The sequence below is a fragment of the Tamandua tetradactyla genome, chromosome 15, assembly GCF_023851605.1.
Source record: "Tamandua tetradactyla isolate mTamTet1 chromosome 15, mTamTet1.pri, whole genome shotgun sequence".
Taxonomy (NCBI): domain Eukaryota; kingdom Metazoa; phylum Chordata; class Mammalia; order Pilosa; family Myrmecophagidae; genus Tamandua; species Tamandua tetradactyla.
The window spans coordinates 54,603,652-54,624,767 of NC_135341.1; the positions used below are offsets into that span (position 1 = coordinate 54,603,652).

Below are 21,116 nucleotides of genomic sequence, written 5' to 3' on the forward strand. Positions count from 1 at the left end.
CTTGCTGCTGGGTGTGTGGTGGAGACAGAGGAAAGGTTGTAGGTGGGTTTTAATGACTTCAAATTGTGAAGTCCTGGGATCTGAATTCCTTGAGAGAGGGATTCCACCTGAGTTGCATTTCACCCCTCCCGTGGGGAAGGTTCAGGTGGTAGAGAGCCCTGAAAGCACCCTGTTTCTGCATTCGGGGCAGTTGCAACCTGTGTAACCCCAGTGCTGAGCCCAGAGGCAACCAAGTCTCTGTAGAAACATCCGCAGAAGGCTCTGTTTCACCCCCTTTCCTCTTTTTCAGTTAGCCCAATAGGTGACTTCCGCCCTGATCAGTTTCGCCTGAGCTGAAGGCCTATTTTTAGTAGTCAGAAGTTGTTCATTAATGCTACTATAGGTGTTAGGTTGGGCTCAGTCTCTACTACTGTCGGAGACTCTTTCCTTTCCCTCCGGGAAGTTGCCTGTAGGGGAGGGGCACCAGCCGCCGTGGCTTGGAGAACTACTGATCCGAGGCTCCCAGCCGCCCCGGGAAGCCGCGCATGTGGGAGGGGCGCTGGTCGCCAGCCCCCGTGGCTTGGGGAACTGCTGATCCGAGGCTCCCAGCCGACCCAGGAAGCTGTGTGTGTGGGAGGGGCTCCGGTCGCCGGCCGCCGCGTCTTTGGGAACCGCTGATTTGAAACTCCCAGCCGGCCCGGGAAGTCGCGTGTGTGGGAGGGGTGCCAGTTGCCGGCCGCCGTGGCTTGGGGAACCGCTGATCCCAGGCTCCCAGCCGGCCCGGGAAGCCGCATGTGGGTGGGGCACCAGTCGCCGGCCGCTGCGGATTGGGGAACCACCGATCCGAGGCTCCCAGCCGGCCTGGGAAGCCACGTGTGTGGGAGGGGCTCCGGTCACCAGCTGCCGCAGCTTGAGAAACCGCTGATCCAAGGCTCCCAGCTGGCCCGGGAAGCCACGCATGGGGGAGGGGCGCCGGCCGCCGCAGCTTGGGGAACCACTGATCCGAAGCTCCCAGCCGGCCGGGAAGGAGGGAGGGAGGGGCTCTGGCCACCAGCTGCCGCAGCCTGGGGAAGCGTGCACCACTCAGGGACCTCACCGCAGCAGAGTCTCTTAGCCGGTCCAGCCATTCCAGACTGGGGTACACTGTGTGTCTGGTCTCTGTCATGGCTCTGGGAGCTGTTCTGTACTGTTTCTAGTTATTTAGTAGTTGTTCTGGAGGAGGAACTAAGACGCGCGCACCTTACTAAGCCGCCATCTTCTCTGGAAGTGGCCAGTAGGCTTTTAAAGCTAATAAGATCTCACATGGGAGAGAATTCGGAACTCAAATTTTTTATCTAGTTGCAAATACACTTCTTCTAACATATTAAATCAATCCAAACTAGATTCAATTAAGAATTCGGTAAGCTGATAAACTCATCTAACTTCTAAATCTTCTGGGAGAAGACAAGCAATGGTTTTACAAACTGATGCCTTCATTTCTTCATCCTCACTTGTTCTGAGTTTAAGAGCTCTGACACATAGTAAAATAGACACCCCAAGACCAGCATCTTGTGCCAAGAACAATCTACACTTGCAGTTTGGAGCTGCTGGGTAAGATAAATCATACAAAGAACAAATGCTTTGTATTCCCAACCCTCAGATTCCAGATTACATATATGTACAGTACCTCCTTGTAGTCGACCTTTGCAATCTCCTTAATAGCATCGTCATTTGGGAGTATGAAACATAAGTATGTGATATAGGCTTGCTGAAAAGATGATACATTTGAAATTCTTTAGGTTCTATACATAGTTTTGGCAAAGCAGTAGCTTGCAGGATGCAGTCAGATTTCAGCAGACATTTATTCACACTTGCAGAAAAGAAAGTCCTTCTTTATGCAAGCAATTTATTGACTTCTTCTGTTTCTATTGGCTGTTGAGACAGAATTCTAAGAAGAACTGGATTTTTCCATACCACTTCCTTGGTAACGTGAATCAGTATTTGTAGGTTGTTATTCCCAAATTCTAATAATGCATCATGCGACTCCTGTAGAGACTGAAGGCATGTTCCTCAGACTTCACAAGGCAGTTCATTTTCAGACACTGAAAGCAGTAATTCAAAACAGCTCAGTATTTTTCTATCAAGCACTAAGAGGACATCTTCACATTCAGTAGTTAAATACTGCTGTGTACTGGCAAAGCCTTGTATGGCAAGTCAGTATACCTCCAGAAGATACACAATACATTCTGATGCATTTTTGCTGCTTGCATATTGCAGTAAGGTCTGACAGAAGCTCCAGCAGTAGTTCAAAAATGAGACCTCCAAAACCTCCTGCTCCTTCAATTCATTCTCCAGCTGCCATAGACATATGGCAGTCCCAACCCTTGAGACGCCAGAGATGTCAAAACATGGACACAGTCTCGGTTCTACCTCTGTCTCCAGCTGCCATCAAAGCCTCAGCCCTGGGCCAAGTGGCATCTCCCTCTCCTTCTGCCATCTTCCGATGGCCCAGCCCAGACTCATCTTTGAGAACCATGTCTCACGTTGCTAGGGAGACTTAAACTCCCGCAAATTATGTCCATATAGGCGGAATGATAGTGAATTCATCTGTTGAGTTTGACTAAGAGAGAAAGAGACCATATTTGAGCAATAAAAGAGGCTCTCATAGGATGACTTTTAGGTATTAATTATAAGTAGGCTTAGCTTTGCCATTAGAGATAATTTCATAGGAGCAAGCCTCAAGATCATGGGCCTGGCTTATTAAATTGGGAGCCCCTTATTTGCATAAGAGAATAAGAGGCACTTCCCAGGTAGGTAAGTTTAATAATTTTAGCTTTTCTCTAGTCTCTTAAGGGACTTTGCAAATATTTTCATTTTCTGATTAAGATTTTCTTTATTTTTCTAGGTTCCATGTTAAACAAAGTTGAATTTGGTTGTTTAAATAAACTAACTAGACAGGTTAAATTAGACAGTGTGCAACAGAAAATTTAAATTTTGGAAGCTTTAGAGCAAAGTTGTATAACTGACAAGTAAATTGGTTGTTTCAATTATCTGTAATTTTTCAAAGGAATAATTAAAATCATGACTAATCACGATACTGTTGTGTAACATTATATAAATCAGTAAGTATTAGGATACATGGACAGTTCGAATATGCACAAGTCTTTAGGAACTTTAAACAACTTATTGACATATGATTAACATTTCACCCACACAAATTTATATTTCACCCATGCAAATTTACCTAACAGGATGGAAAAAGTTTTTAAATTATTGTAATACTTCCTAAACACTTTGTATATAATTTTAAACTATTTTAACACTTCACCTTGTAAACTATTTTAACACTTCACCTTGAGGCAGTTGGAGGTCAATACACTCCTAAGGCATTCATAGAGATATAGAGACTATTTTGAAACCCTTAACACGGTCTAAGTGAGCTGGGTGGAAATCTTATTCTGAAGTCTCTGTCATTCAAAAGTAAATAGGTATTAAGAATCAGGGTGAAGGGGCGGGCCACGGTGGCTCAGCAGGTAAGAGTGCTTGCCTGCCGTGCTCAAGGACCCGGGTTCGATTCCTGGTGCCTGCCCATGTAAAAAAAAAAAAGAATCAGGGTGAAGGTGGATTTAAAAAAACTTCATTTTTTAAGGTTTAGGAGTGAGAATCAGAATGCAGTCAATGGCTACTCAGTGGGCTCACCCTGAGGTGACTTCATTTCATACAGACAAGTCTATTTACTCAAGGGTCTCCTTTGGGATGCTAAGAGGCTTCAATCAAGCAGAGGCCTCAGAGCAAACAAGGGGGTAAACGCTAGCTGGGTTTACTAGTTTTAAGGTAGTTCCCAGGGAGTGGAGAAAATCCCTCCCTAGAAAGGGGAGGGGGTAGTGTATTCAGGGACAATGAGAAATTGATGGAACACTAGAAACACTAGAATGTCTACAAGCATACAAAGGAGAGGAATAGTGAAGGTTTTGGCTTTACTGCCAACTCCCATAACTGGCAAGTCAGAGTGGAGAAAGGTCTAAAGTGGCAGTTCAGAATTCAGAGTTCTCTGTTTTTTTCCTTACCTCTCTTTGCCTTGTCCTACTCCTTGGCCTTGTCTCAATTGATAAAGACAGAAAAGGCAGTTTGGGTTTTTTTTTTTTTTTTTGATATTTTTATTGTAAATGTTGAACAAACATATAAACACTGTTAACATACAAGCATTCTATACATGGTGTACAATCAATGGCTCAAAATATCATCACATAGTTGTGTATTAATTAATATTAATACTAATTATTCTTAATAATTAATATTAATAATTATTAATTATTAATAATCATTACTATTAATTATTAATATTAATATTAAATAATTATTTAATTTATCCATTAAATAAATGGATCTATTTATTTAATCAAGAAAGCAACAATCTTACCTGCCATACTGAATGTTGCCTGAGGCTTCTCTAGGTTGATGTTGAGATGTGAAGTTAGCAGAGTCATAAGTGGCATCGGATACCCCGTTCTTCTTCATTTGCCATGAGCAGGGCTCAAGGAACTGTCCATCCCCCCTTCAGGAGACAGGGCAGGCCCTGGCCCCAAAGCCCATATTGGTGGCACCTGGGGCAAGACCCCGGTGGATCCTGAGGTTGAGGGTTGTTCTCAAGGTTTCTGGCACTCTCTTTGCCAGTGGCCCTCTGACACTCAGTAGCAAGGCCCTTGAGGCTTGGGGCCATGATTCTGGTGGCCTTGAGGGGTCAGGGCACTTTTAACAGTGATTGCAAAAAGCTGAGCCTGTTCTCTGTTTTTTTCCTTACCTCTCTTTGCCTTGTCCTACTCCTTGGCCTTGTCTCAATTGATAAAGACAGAAAAGGCAGTTTGGGTTTTCTTTTTTTTTTTTTTTTGATATTTTTATTGTAAATGTTGAACAAACATATAAACATTGTTAACATACAAACATTCTATACATGGTGTACAATCAATGGCTCAAAATATCATCACATAGTTGTGTATTCATCACCATGACCATGTTTTTTTAACATCTGCACCTCTATAGAAGGCAGTTTTTAATAGTTCATTAGTGGGTGTTTGCAGGCCCATGGAGCGTTTTTGCAGCTTTCTCAAAATGTCAGGGCAGACTGGCTGACTAAAAGGGTGCCCAACAAAATTTGACCTTTCCAGGAAACTGGGCTTATATTAGTATATCCTTTTGGGCTTCCACTAACCTCTCTTGGATCAGGGTCAGGCTTTTCTCTTGCTCCTGAGTGATCTCTCTGAGCTTATTATAATTAACCAGCTTACTGGTACATTTTCTCATGCCTTTTAGCAAATAAGTTTTGAAAGGGGATCATTAAGAAGATCTCTAATGGAAATTGAGACATGAGTATAACACAAACAAGTCTCTCTCAGGTCCTTGTTTTGATAGAGAGCTATAAATATTTGGCATAATGAATTTCTGACTACTTTCCCTGTCTCTTCAAAGATCGTAACTGAGAGTTCCACTAGAGGGCTATGCTTTCCCATTTTCTATGGAAAAGGAAACAGAGGAGCCTCACTAGCACCAGTATGACCTCATGGCATCCCAACATACTTCAGAGCTTTGCATGTCCCTCTCTGTGAGCCCAATCTCTTGGGAACATGGGGAGTAGATGCCAGACATTCCCGGGATCTCTCCTGAGAAATCTCTGAACCTATGCTTCCAGAGGGTTTCCCGGGCCTTACCTGGAAGAATTCAAGGACAACATTCTTGATGAGTACTTCCTCTCCGCTGGCCCAATCTCTTGGGAACACAGGAGTAAAGTCACTAGGAATCCCCAGCATGTGTCACTGGACATCCCCAGGATGTTCTTTCCCGGGAGATGCCTAGACCTATGCTCCTGAGTAGGGGAGTCTGCCCTACCTGAGAGAAGTCCAGGACAACGTTCCCAGGAATATCTTTGTCATCTAGTTTCCTGATTTTCAAGGGCCAAAAAGTGAGCATGATCTAGAGGATGGGAAGCTTTATATTAAGCTGGAATGGGTCTCAATGGAGACTAAATGATCAAGGCCTGAAGAGGAGATGCTCCAATTGGAAAAATACCGTTTCCATGGTCACAGACCAGAGGTGACTCCTTAGAATGTTAAAGAGAACACTTTGCTTGGTGCCCAGAATCCTGTGTTACAAAAGATGGAATGTCTCAGAAGACACGGAAAGCTAGGTAGAGGACAGGAGACTCTCATGGAGGCTGGGTAAAGACCCTATGTTGAAGAGGTGAAAAGAGGAACAGATCCAATGGGAGGAAGTGTCTGAGGGGCAAGGGAATCTTAGGCAAGTGAGGATCAAGAGGTGGTCCCCAGAGAGGAGGACAGGAGAGAGTATGGGGAAATCTCAGAGAACCGCAGAAAAAGAGAGAAAAACAATGATATGGAAGGACTTAATTTGGCTTCCATTGGACTCCTGCATAATGTGGGGAAAACCCCCCAGTCAGGTCTCAAGGACCACATCACTCATCACTCTGAGTCTTCCTGGATCTACATGACACTGAGATGGGCTCCTGTCATCTCTGAGGAGGGAGCCAGAGACTTAGAGTTGTCCAAGTTTATGTCCTGGTGAAGCCAGATCAGAACCCTCAGATTCCTAGAGACAGAGAGTTGCATGAGTTGTGGAAGAGGATAGCAATGAGCCAAGTGAGAAGAAAAAGTGAAAGCACATGGCCAAGCCTCATAGTCAATAGCCATAACTTACCAGTCCAGACAGTCAGAGAGCAGTGCCTCTGACTATCCAAAATAGTGAAATCCAAAACACTGGATTTCTACATTCTTGGACATGCTGCAAGAAAGAATTCAAGGGCACAGCACAGAGAGAAAGCAGGAAGAAAATTTATTGAGTGGGAGAGAGGGAGCATGCAGTCACTTTGACAAGAAAAGTGAGAAATGAGAAGCTATTATTGAATTTTTGGTTTGTAACTCTATTTTTTACTCTCTAAAGAAACTAAAAAGCAAATATATAAAGGATGCATGGGTAGTGCAGTGTTTAGAATGCCCGCCTTTCATGCAGGAGACTTGGGTTCAATTCCCAGACATGCACACACACACACCACCCCCACTGCCTCAAGGAAAAAAAAAAAGAAGTAAAAGCAAATGTACAAAAGTAATGAAAAATCAAAGGTTTTGTACTCATAATGTGTGAATATATAATCAGTGACAAGAACTCACAAAGGTGAGAGGACAGAAGGCTAATAGAAACATAGTTTGTGAATTCTATAATGTTAAATTGGTATTAAACCAAAGGAGAATGTTATATATTTACAATGTTAAATTTAAGTCCCATGGTAACCACAAAGAAAATACTGGGAAAATATGCACAGAAGGAAATTAAAGGGGCTTCTAAAGCATATACTATAAAATATTAAGTAAAAACAAAAATAGGCAGCAATAGACTTAGCCTTAAAAAGCAATGATGTTTTGATACAAGCAACTGCATGGATTTACCTTGAAAATATGTTGAGTGAAATAAGGCATAAACAAAGGAAGAGATATTGGATGATTTCACTTGTATGAAATAGCTAGAATATGTAAAGTCATCAAGACAGAAAGTAGAGTAGAGCAGTTGGTAGTGAATCGTGTTCCCCACAAAAGGTATTTCAGGTCCCAAACCCTGGTCCTGAGGGTATGTGAATGAACCTGTTTGTAAACAGGACCACTGAAAATGTTATTAGTTAAGTTGTACCTAAGTTGAATGAGGGTAGACCTTAAACCAACATAACTGAAATCCTCACAAGCAAAGGAAATCGAACACAGAAAAGAGAAACTATGCAGAGCAGGCAGAAGCAAGAAGTCAACATATCCTTAAAGGAACCCCAAGACTGTTGGCCAGATAGAAGGTAACAATCCAGATAGGAGGCAAGGCTTCTATCATTAAACTCATAAGCCAATAAATTCTTATTGTGAAGCCAATCTATTGTATGGTGTCTGTTTTGCCAGCTGAGAAACTAAAATAATAGGTTTTCTGGGGTAGGGTGGAAGGGAAATGTGGCACTAATACATAACGGGTATAGGGTTTCTGTTTTGGGTGATGGGAAAGTTTTGGCAATGGATAGTGGTGAAAGTAGCACAACATTGTGAATATAATTAATCCCATCAAAGGGTATTCTTGGGAACAGTTGAGATGGAACAGCTTATGTTGTATATATGTCCTACAATTTAAAAAATAAAAAAAGCAGCTAAAGAGATAATAACAGTCAATGCAATATATGATTCTGGACTGGATCTGTTAATAGAAGAGAAAAGGTTCAAAGGACATTATTGGCCATACCCATTTCAAGATAGCAGAGTGATACACTACAGATCACCAACCCCCCAAAGCTTTAAACAACCACCACTTTAAATAACCACCAAGAACTAGCAGAAACATCTTTCTCAAAGTTGTAGAACACAGTCAAAGGACTGCAGTAATAGAATGGATGCTGAACCAGGAAAAAGGCTACTTAAAAGTAGTACGATCCTGTGATGTCCTGGCTAGCCCTGCACAATCCCTCAGAGGCATAGTGCAGAGCTAGCCCTTGCCCCCAGTGTGGTACCTGTTATAATTTCCAGAGGGAACACAGTAACCCTTGTGCATATACTGGAAGCATGCCCATCTAGCCCAATCTGGTGGTAGTCTGAGGCGCTCACTGTCCCAGAAGTTGCCTTGCATGTAGAAGGTAGCTCATAGTATTCTCCTACAGAATGCTGTGGGAAAATAGACAGGTTGTGCTCACTGGCACAAAGGGTTGCTGGTTATTGGACGTATATGGCAGCGCCTAGGACAGTGAGAAAACTGTTCCTGAGGGAAGGAAGAATATCTGGAACCATGCAAATAGGGGAATTCCTAGGGCCATACATGTATGCCTAAGATAAGACGCATACACAGAAAGGGTCACAGAGGTCTCTAGGCTTTATCCTGCAATTATTCATTAAACTCCTCTTATAGATAAATTTTGAAAGAGAATACTTGCAATCCACAAAGACTCGGAGATATGTTTCCTTTTTCCTCCTTATTTTCCTATTGTCTCCTGGAGAAAAAAAAGGAAAGCTCTATCATAATAGCAGGATGCAAGCTTAAGTAACAAAGGACTCAGGTTTAAATTCCAGTGACAACACACTAAAATATCTAAATTTCCAGGTCTCAACAAGTATTACAAAACATACAAAGAAACAGGAAGTGATGGCCCAGTCAAAGGAGAATATAAACGCATTAGAAATTATCAGTAAGGAGGATCCGACTCGGGATATACCAGACAAAAACTTTTAAAAAATGGCCCTAAATATTCTCAAACAGCAAGATGGAAAACAGAATGGAATACTAAAGGAAACCTGGAAAATCATAGATGAACACAAAGAGAATATCAATATAGAGATGGAATTTAAGAAAGTGACCAGAGTTGTAAACCACAGTAATAGAAATTAAAAATTTCCTGGAGGGTTTCAACATCAGACTGGAGCTGGTAGAAGGAAGAATCAGTTGAACTTAAAGATATGATCATTGAAATCATTCAGTCAGAGGAGTAGAACAAAGAAACATGAACAGAGCGGGAGGAACAGGTAGGACACCATCAAGTATATCAACATATGCATTGTTGAAGTGTCAGAGAAGAAAGAAGAAAAAAGGGGAAGAGAGAATATTCAAAGAAATAATGGCTGAAAATATCCCATATTTAAAGAAAGACATGAAAATACATATTCAAAACGTATCCAAAAAGGATAAACCCCAAATAGATCCACTCCATGACATACTATCCTCAAATCGTGTAATGACAAAGATAAAGAAAATTCTGTAAGCCGAAAGAATAAGTGTCACTATATACAGTCACTTATAAAGGATCCTGAAGAAGATTAAGTGCTGATTTCACATCAAAAACCATGGAAGCAAGAGACCTGCCAGCTGTCCTTCCCAACTGCCTGCCTGCTGTTGCTACCTCAGCTGAGTAGCCTTGGCGCTGAGAGCCAAGGAGAAGCTTGCTGTATTAGTTAGGGTTCTCTAGAGAAACAGAATCAACAGGGAACACTTGCAAATATAAAATTTATGAAAGTGTCTCACGTGACCGTAGGAATGCAGAGTCCAAAATCCACAGGGCAGGCTGCGAAGCTGATGACTCCAATGGATGGCCTGGATGAACTCCACAGGAGAGGCTCACCAGCCAAAGCAGAAATGGAACCTGTCTCCTCTGAGTCCTCCTTAAAAGGCTTCCCATGATTGGATTTAGCATCACTAATTGCAGAAGACACTTCCCTTTGGCTGATTACAAATGGAATCAGCTGTGGATGTAGCTGACGTGATCATGACCTAATCCTATGAAATGTCCTCATTGCAACAGACAGGCCAGCGCTTGCCCAATCAGATGAACAGGTACCACAACTTGGCCAAGTTGACACCTGTCCCTAACCATGACAGTCCACCCCTTGTCAACTTGGCTGTATTAGTTAGGGTTCTAATGGTGATGACTCCAATGGATGGCCTGGATGAACTCCACAGGAGAGGCTCACCAGCCAAAGCAGAAATGGAACCTGTCTCCTCTGAGTCCTCCTTAAAAGGCTTCCCATGATTGGATTTAGCATCACTAATTGCAGAAGACACTCCCCTTTGGCTGATTACAAATGGAATCACTTAGTAGGTGATATATATATATATATATATATATATGCATACATATATATCACCTTAGACCATACTTAATTTCCAAATGAAAACAAATAAGCACACATTTTTTCTTTTACCTGACAATATTCAACTGTCCTGCATATAACTGGAAACACATTAAATCTCTCCAGAATAGCGTGCAAATCCTTGGGCAACATTCATTCTTAAACTTGATATCTTACAACTTAAATAGTATAACACAAACAAAACAGCATTACAGTCCTCGTTTCTGTAACTGATCACGTGGTTGAAGTTCATATTTATCACTGCCTTCTTCCACTACCCTTTCCATGTTCCCTTTCCCCTCAGCAAGCACTTCAGCTGGCCGTGGTTCTTTGCCTGGTGGGGTGACCCAAACCTTCATTCCTGAAGTCTCAGAGCCATTAGTGGTCCTGCCTGGATTGTGTTGTTGCAGTTTTCCATTGATTTTAATCACAGGGCATGGTAGTACTAATAGACGCCCCAGGGGATCTCCTATATTCCAAGAAAACTCTTCTTTACCTCCATTATGTAGTTGCAGTCCTACTTCCTTCTGATAGTCAGGGTCAATTACTCCAGACAATAATGTAATCCCCTTCATGGTGTGTTGATCCAGAGGCATAAGTAGCCCAAAGTGGCCAGGTGGCAATCTTAACTTCCACTTCAGTGGTATCACTGTTGTTTCTCCTGGAGAAAGCACACCCCGTTTTGGAACTAAAACCTGTAGACCAGCAGAACTCAGGGTAGCAGGGACAGGAAGCAAAAATTTTCCTAGTGGATCACTAGGAGTAATAGTGAGTGGCACCACACCCATTTCCACCCCTTGGTTCCTGGACCCATGGATCCTGGCTATGGGAGAAACAGCACCATACAGTGGACACTGATTCAGAGCATACACAGCTTCCTGGAGAACATTACCCCAGCCTTTCAAGATATTGCCACCTAGTTGGCACCGTAATTGAGTTTTCAAAAGGCCATTCCACCGTTCTATCAATCCAGCAGCTTCTGGATGATGGGGAACATGGTAAGCCAGAGAATTCCATGAGCATGTGCCCATTCCCGCACTTCATTTGCTGTGAAGTGTGTTCCTTGATCCGAAGAAATGCTATGTGGAATACCATGACGATGGATAAGGCATTCTGTAAGCCCACGGATAGTAGTTATGGCAGAAGCATTGTGTGCAGGGAAAGCAAACCCATATCCAGAGTATGTGTCTATTGCAGTTAGAACAAATCGCTGCCCCTTCCATGAAGGGAGTGGTCCAATGTAATCAACCTGCCACCATGTAGCTGGCTGGTCACCTCGGGGAATGGTGCCATATCGGGAGCTGAGTGTGGGTCTCTGCTGCTGGCAGATTGGGCACTCAGCAGTGGCTGTAGCCAGGTCAGCCTTGGTGAGTGGAAGTCCATGTTGCTGAGCCCATGCATAACCTCCATCCCTACCACCATGACCACTTTGTTCATGAGCCCATTGGGCAATAACAGGAGTTGCTGGGGAAAGAGGCTGACTGGTATCCATAGAACGGGTCATCTTATCCACTTGATTATTAAAATCTTCCTCTGCTGAAGTCACCCTCTGGTGTGCATTCACATGGGACACAAATATCTTCATGTTTTTAGCCCACTCAGAAAGGTCTATCCACATACTTCTTCCCCAGACCTCTTTCTCACCAATTTTCCAATTATGGTCTTTCCAAGTCCCTGACCATCCAGCCAAACCATTAGCAACAGCCCATGAGTCAGTATACAAACGCACCTCTGGCCAGTTTTCCTTCCAAGCAAAATGAACAACCAGGTGCACTGCTCGAAGTTCTGCCCACTGGGAGGATTTCCCCTCACCACTGTCCTTCAAGGACACCCCAGAAAGGGGTTGTAATGCTGCAGCTGTCCACTTTCGGGTGGTACCTGCATATCGTGCTGAACCATCTGTAAACCAGGCCCGAGTTTTCTCTTCCTCAGTCAATTCACTGTAAGGAACACCCCAAGAGGCCATAGCTCTGGTCTGGGAAACAGAAGGTAATGTGGCAGCAGGAGTGGAAACCATGGGCATTTGTGCCACTTTTTCATGTAACTTACTTGTGCCTTCAGGACCTGCTCTGGCTCTATCTCGTATATACCATTTCCACTTTACAATAGAGTGCTGCTGTGCACGCCCAACTTCATGGCTTGGTGGGTCAGACAACACCCAACTCATGATAGGCAACTCAGGTCTCATGGTAACTTGGTGGCCCATGGTTAAGCGTTCAGTCTCTACTAAGGCCCAGTAGCAGGCCAAAAGCTGTTTCTCAAAAGGAGAGTAGTTATCTGCAGCAGATGGTAAGGCTTTGCTCCAAAATCCTAAGGGTCTGCGTTGTGATTCTCCTATAGAGGCCTGCCAAAGGCTCCAGACAGCATCTCTATTTGCCACTGACACTTCCAGCACCATTGGATCTGCTGGATCATATGGCCCAAGTGGCAGAGCAGCTTGCACAGCAGCCTGGACCTGTCACAGAGCCTCCTCTTGTTCAGGTCCCCACTCAAAATTAGCAGCTTTTCTGGTCACTCGATAAATGGGCCGGAGTAGCACACCCAAATGAGGAATATGTTGTCGCCAAAATCCAAAAAGACCAACTAGGCGTTGTGCCTCTTTTTTGGATGTGAGAGGGGCCAGATGCAGCAATTTATCCTTCACCTTAGAAGGGATATCTCGACATGCCCCACACCACTGGACACCTAGAAATTTTACTGAGGTGGAAGGCCCCTGAATTTTTGTTGGATTTATCTCCCATCCTCTGACACGCAAATGCCTTACCAGTAAATCTAGAGTAGTTGCTACTTCTTGCTCACTAGGTCCAATCAACATGATATCATCAATATAATGGACCAGTGTGATGTCTTGTGGGAGGGAGAAACGATCAAGGTCTCTGCGAATAAGATTATGACATAGGGCTGGAGAGTTGATATACCCCTGAGGTAGGACAGTGAAAGTATATTGCTGACCTTGCCAGCTGAAAGCAAACTGTTTCTGGTGGTCCTTACTAATAGCTATTGAGAAAAAAGCATTTGCCAGATCAACAGCTGCATACCAGGTACCAGGGGATGTATTGATTTGCTCAAGCAATGATACTACATCTGGAACAGCAGCTGCAATTGGAGTTACCACCCGGTTGAGTTTACGATAATCCACTGTCATTCTCCAAGACCCATCTGTTTTCTGCACAGGCCAAATAGGAGAGTTGAACGGGGATGTGGTGGGAATCACCACCACTGTATCTTTCAAGTCCTTAAGAGTGGCAGTAACCTCTGCAATCCCTCCAGGAATACGGGATTGCTTTTGATTTACTATTTTGCTTGGTAGGGGCAGTTCTAGTGGCTTCCACTTGGCCTTTCCCACCATAATAGCCCTCACTGCACGAGTTAGAGAACCAACGTGGGGATTCTGCCAGTTGCTCAGTATGTCTATGCCAATTATACATTCCGGAACTGGGGAAATAACTACGGGATGGGTCCGGGAGCCCACTGGATCCACTGTGAGACGGACCTGAGCTAAAACTCCATTGATCACCTGGCCTCCATAAGCCCCCACTCTGACTGGTGGTCCAGAGTGACGTTTTGGGTCCCCTGGAATTAATGTCACTTCTGAACCAGTGTCTAATAATCCCCAAAATATCTGATCATTTCCTTTTCCCCAATGCACAGTTACCCTGGTAAAAGGCCATCAGTCTCCTTGGGGAAGACTTAGAGGAAGGTTAACAGTATAAATTTGTGGCAGTGTAACAGGTTTCTCCCCCATAGGGACCTGGCCTCCCCTTCATTCAAGGGGCTCAGGGTCTGTAAACTGTTTCAAGTCTGGAAATTGGTTAAGGGGCCGTGACTCTGTGTTTTTGTAATTCAGGTTAGACTTCTGTTCCCTTGACCTAGAACTCTTTTGTTTATACAGCTCCAATAAGAATTTAGTAGACTGCCCTTCTATTGTATTTCTAGGCACCCCATGATTTACTAGCCAATGCCACAAATCTCTGCATGTCATATAATTTTGATGCCTCCTTTGAGTTTGTTGTCTATTATAATACCCACGTCTACCCGTCTTTGGTGATTAAGTGCTGCCACCTGGCTTCTGCCAACTCGGGATCCTGTCATCCCCATTGTGTTTAAGGATTCCAACTCAGTGACAGCAGTTCCTACAGTAATATCTGACCTACAGAGAAGTGCAACCACAGAGCTCTTGAGGGATGATGGTGCTAGTCTCACAAATTTATTTCTCATTGTTCTGGTAAAAGGTGCATTCTCTGGACATTCCTGGGGTGTAAGAGCAGGCTTTGCATGATAAATCCACTCTAACATCCCAATCTCTCTAAGCCTCTGGATCCCCTCATCTACATTATACCAGGGCAGTTCTGGCATTTCAACCTCAGGTAATGTTGGCCACCTTTTGATCCATGTTTCAACCAACCACCCAAACAAGCTGTTAACACCTTTTCTAACTGCTCTGGCTATAACATTGAATGCAGAATCTGCTTAGTGGGCCCATATCAATAAATTCAGCCTGATCCAGCCTTATATTCCTCCCACCATTATCCCACACTCTTAAAATCCATTGCCACACATATTCCCCTGATTTCTGTCTATATAAATTGGAAAACTCACACAGTTCTTTTGGAGTATAACGTACCTCCTCATGTGTGATGCTTTGTACCTCACCTTTAGGGGCCTGTTGGGACTTTAGCCTAGTTATAGGTCTAGAAGAAATGAGGGGTGGAGGGGGTGGGTCATGAAAAGAATTAGAAATATCTTCCAAGCCATTTGCTTCAAGGCTTTCATTTGCAGTTTCATCTGGTGAAACAGGATTAATAACTCTGGGGCTAATCCCTTCAGGAGGAGGTTGGGTGGCCAATTCCTCAAGGCAGGCTGGAGTTGGGGCGGCTATGTCCTCAGGGCAGACTATTACAGGGTTATCTAAAGAAGGCTCAGCATGGTCTAGGGTTTCAACCTCACCCCCAACATCATTATCAATCCATATGTCACCATCCCATTTTTCAGGGTCCCACTCCTTTCCAATCAATGCCCTCACTTTAACGGCAGACACCATGCAAGACTGAGATTTCAGTTTACGTTGTAAAGTTGCTACTCTAACAATAAGATTCTGAGTCTGATTTTCAGAGATCTCAAGTCTACGGCTACAGGAAATAAAATTTTCCTTCAGGATACTCATAGAAACCTCTATATCTTTCAGACGGCACTTAAGCTTCTTGTTTGAAGCCTTAAGCCCATCCCTTTCACCCTTTAATGTAGACAGTGTATCTAACAACAACCAACCAACATCTCTATAGCTCTTATTTCTACAAAACTCTGTAAAGGTGTCAAAAACATTATTCCCCAGAGTCTGGCTTCGTACAAGCAAAGCATTAGGAGAATCGAATGATATTTTGACTATCTCCTTTGCCAACTCAGTCCATGGATTGGGAGTGTCATTCTGATTACGGGAATCAGAGTCCTTAGTGCCTCTGAGCCCAGTCAGAGTAGAAAACCATTCATAAAAACCCATTTTTAAGATTCTGTTCCTTAAGAACCACTCCTGGTACCAAGATGTATTAGTTAGGGTTCTCTAGAGAAACAGAATCAACAGGGAACACTTGCAAATATAAAATGTATGAAAGTGTCTCACGTGACCGTAGGAATGCAGAGTCCAAAATCCACAGGGCAGGCTGCGAAGCTGATGACTCCAATGGATGGCCTGGATGAACTCCACAGGAGAGGCTCACCAGCCAAAGCAGGAATGGAACCTGTCTCCTCTGAGTCCTCCTTAAAAGGCTTCCCATGATTGGATTTAGCATCACTAATTGCAGAAGACACTCCCCTTTGGCTGATTACAAATGGAATCAGCTGTGGATGTAGCTGACGTGATCATGACCTAATCCTATGAAATGTCCTCATTGCAACAGACAGGCCAGCGCTTGCCCAATCAGATGAACAGGTACCACAACTTGGCCAAGTTGACACCTGTCCCTAACCATGACAAGAAGTAATATTATTGAATAGAAATCCTGCTCAACCTTGACTGTATGCAAATTATATTACAATCAACCCTGGCATTGCTAATTGACAATTCCCAAATTCATGACCACTCTCACTATCTGGCCACTTTCAAACATTTGCTCCACGTCCTCAAGATGAAGATGTTCTTAGCTACATCACAAAATGTTTATATATTGTGAGATTTGGGGTTGCTCACAGATACCAGGGGCTTGCTGTATTCAAAAATATATATAGATCCCTAATGTAATATTTATTACTCTCTTCAGTAACTGCTGTCTTTATAATAAAGAAAACATCTGCATTTCTATGTATAGCTGCTTCTAGTTAAATAAAGTATGCACATGGAGAAAAAAAAAAAAAGAAGCCATGGAAGCAAGAAGGTAGTGGATGACATTTAGAGTACTGAAAGCAAAAAAAAATTCAAGCAAGAATTTTATATCTGGCAAAGCTATCTTTCAAAGGTGAGGGAGAGATTAAGACATTTCCAGATACACAAAATTCTAAGGGAGCAGAACAAGTCGGCAGTATAAGATATTCCAGGGTGCAGTATCCCCACAGCATTTATTTGCTTTTTGGGGGCTTTTAAAAATGGGATTTATTAAGTTCCAAGTTTACCATTCTAAGCCCTTAAAAATGTCCAAACTAAGGCATCCAAGAAAGATATGTTGACTCCAAAGAAAAGCCGATGTCTGTCACATGGGAAGGCACATGCCTGATGTCTACTGGTCCTCGTTCCCAGTTCCACTGCTTCCAGCTTCTGATTTCAGTGGCTTCCTCTCTAAGTGTCTGCAGTCCTTCACTTAGCTTCTCCAGGACAAAACCCTGGATTTTAGCATCTCATGGGAAGGTACATGGTGACGTTTTCTGGGCTCTGCATCTCCAAACCTCTATGTCTAGGCATCTGCTCTCTCTGGCAGCACTCCAAGCATCTCTAAATGTTTGCATTTCTGTCAGCACTGGTTCCTGTCTAGCTTCTGTCAGCAATCTCAGCTACTGGTATCTCTGGGGGCTTCTGCATTTCTAAACGTCTGTGTCTGCCTCTGCATATGAGGTTTTGCCAAAATGTTTCCCCCTTTAAAGGACTCCAGTAAATTAATCAAGACCCACCTTGAATGAGCAGGGTTACAACTTCATCTAATCAAAAGTTCACCCATAATTGGGTGAGCCACATATCTGTGGAAACAACCTAATCAATAGGTTCACCCTAAACAATAGGTCTGGCCCCACAAGACTGCATCAAGACTGAAAGTGCATGGCTCTTCTTAGGTACTTAACAGCTTCAAACCAGTACATATCTCTTCCATTTAGTCTATGCCTTATTCATTTTGCATTTTTATCAATGAAGAAACAAAGGAAACTTTACATATATTATCTCATTTAATCTTTGTAGCAATCCTAAGAAGTAAGTACTATTATTATCTCCATGTTTACCAAAGAGGAAGATGAGGAAAATTTAAGATCTCATTTTAGAGTTGGGAAAGCTATGTTAGATAACTCACTCAAGGTCACAGAACCAGTAAGCAGCACTGCCAAGACTTGAATCCAGGCAATTTAACTCCAGAGTTGGACTCTTGACCACTAAGACCAAATAAAGCCATTGCTGGTCCATCCTCTGCATTTCCTTTGATTTTAACTATTTGGATTAATGACCCAGACTCTGATATCCTCAGAAGAACTTAAAAAAATATTTCTAGTGTACATAATTATTCTTCACATGGTTATAGTCAATGGTTCATAATATCATCACATAGTTGTATATTCATCACCATGATCATTTTTTCTGAACATTTGCATCTCTCCAGCAAAAGAAATAAAAAAGAAAAAACTTACACATGCCATACTCCTTACCACTCCCTCTCATTGACCACCTGTATTTCAATCTACTGAATTTACTTTAACCTTTATTTCACCTAGTATTTATTTCTTATCTATATTTTTTACCCATCTTTTTATACCACAGATAAAAGGAACATCAGACACAAGGTTTTGACAATCACACAGTCACACATTTTGCAGTAATGATACTGCAAAAGCTGTATCATTATACAATCATCTTCAAGAAACATGGCTACTGGAACACAGCTTTACAGTTTCTGGTTCGTCCCTCTAGCCACTCTATTTACCATAAACTAAAAAGGGGATATCTATATAATGCATAAGAATAACCTCCAGGATAATGTCTCCACTCTCTTAGAAATCTCTCAGCCACTGATAATTTGCCTCATTTCTCTCTTCCCCCTTTTGGTTGAGAAGGTTTTCTCAATCCCTTGATGCTAAATCCCAGCTTCTACTAGGATTTCTGCCCCATGTGCTAGAGAGGTTTAAACCTCTGGGAATCATGTCTCACATAGAGGGGGGAAGGCAGTGAGTATGCTTGTCATGTTGGCTGAGAGATAGAGAGGCCACATCTAAGCAACAAAAGAGGTTCTATGGGGTTACTCCTAGGCCTAATTTTAAGAAGGATTAGCCTATTCTTTGCAGGGATAAGTTTCATAGGAACAAACCCCAAGACCTAGGGCTCAGCCTATTGCTTTGGTTGCCAGCACTGCTTGTGAGAATATCAGGAATTCTCCAAATGGGGAAGTTGAATACTTCCCCCTTTCTCACCATTCCCCCAAGGGGATTTTGCAAATACTTCTTTATTCCCTGTTCAAATCACTCTGGGATTTATCAGGGCATCACACTTAACCTGGAAAAATCAACAAAATTTTATGCCCTATTCAAGGTTCCAGGTACATATGGTGTTTAATTAAACTGTGTATATAAGTTAAATTAGGAAATGCACTGTCAAAATATAAATTTTGCACCAAATTAACATATCTTGCAAAAGTTGAAGTCTCAAAATACAAATGACCATCTATTTTCAACATCCTGCAATACTAACATTCCTTTGTTCTTCCTCATGCAAAAACATTTTTCAATTTGTACATTTAGTCACTATCATTGTATACTCTAGCCATTCCTAAATTATACCATCTTAATCTTTATCATCTATTTTTCCTTCTGGTTCCATATGTGACCCCAGACCTTCTCCCTCGATCATTCTCACATTCAGCTTCATCCAGTGTACTTACATTATTGTGCTACAATCATGCAATATTGTGCTATTTATTTCCATTTCTGAACTTGTACAATCAGTCCTGCTGCACAATCTGTATCCCTTCAGCACCAATTATGCAATCTCTACCCTATTTCTATCTCCTAATAACCTATCTTCATAACTGAAATTCTCCAAGTTCACTCATTAATGTTAGTTAATATCAGGTGAGCCCAAATACTATTTGTCCTTATGTTTCTGGCTAATTTCACTCAGGATAATGTCCTCAAGGTCCATCCATGTTGTTAGATGCTTCATGATATTATTCCGTCTTACAGCTGTATAATATCCCATTGTATGTATATACTACAGCTTGGTTAGCCACTCATCTGTTGATGGACATTTGGGCTGTTTCCATCTCTTGGCAATTGTAAATAATGCTGCTACAAGCATTGGTGTGCAAATGTTCATTTGTGTCTTTGCCCTCATGTCGTCTGAATAGATACCTAGCAATGGTATTGCTGGATCTACATGGTAATTCTATACTTAGTTTCCTGAGGAACTGCCAAACTGCCTTCTATAGTGGTTGAACCATTTAACATTCCGACCAACAGTGGATAGTGTGACTCTTTCTCTATATCCTCTCCAGCACCTGGGGTTAGTTTTGTTTGTTTGTTTTGATAATGGCCATTCTAGTGGTTGTCATATGTGGTTTTTTTTTCCTCATTGTAGTTTTGATTTGTATTTCACTAACACCCAGTGAAGTTGAGCAACTTTCCATGTGCCTTTTAGCCATTCGTATTTCCTCTTCTGAGAAGTGTCTGTTCATGCCTTATGCCCATTTTAAAAATTGGGTTGTTTGTTTTTTGGTTATTGAGTTGAAGAATCTCTTTATATTTTCTCCGTACTAGACCCTTATCTGATATGTAGTTTCCAAATATTGTCTCCCATTGCATAACTGCCTTTTTACTTTCTTGACAAAGCTCTTTGATGCATAAAAGCATTTAATTTTGAGGCATTCCCATTTTTCTATTTCTTTCTTCAATGCTCATGCTTTGGGTGTATGATCTAGGAAACTGCCTCCTACTAAAAGTTTCATAAGATATTTCCCTAATTTTCTTCTAAAAATTTTATGGTCCTAGGTCTAATGTTTAGGTCTTTGATCCATTTTGAGTTAATTTTTGTATAAGGTGTGAAATATGGATCCTCCTTCACTCTTTTTGCATGTGGATATCCAGTTCTCCAAGCACCATTTATTGAAGAGACTGCTCTGTCCCAGGTGAGTTGGCTTGATTGCCTTATCAAAGATCAATTACTCATAATTGAGATGTTCTATATCTGAACATTCTATTAGATTCCATTGGTCAGTATTTCTATCCTTATGCCAGTACCATGCTGTTCTGGCCACTGTACCTTCACAATATGCCTTAAAGCTAGGTAGTGTGAAACTTCCGACTTCATTTGTCTTTCTCAAGATATTTTTAGCT

At 42.3% G+C, this 21,116-nt stretch overlaps 1 protein-coding gene and 1 pseudogene across 2 annotated transcripts in view; both read right to left on the reverse strand.

Moving 5' to 3' along the window:
* FBXL2 (F-box and leucine rich repeat protein 2) overlaps window positions 1-21,116 on the reverse strand; it is a 210,464-nt gene that overhangs the window by 110,555 nt on the left and 78,793 nt on the right. The window lies entirely within an intron of this gene.
* On the reverse strand, window positions 1,008-5,762 carry LOC143657764 (zinc finger protein Rlf pseudogene; annotated as a pseudogene).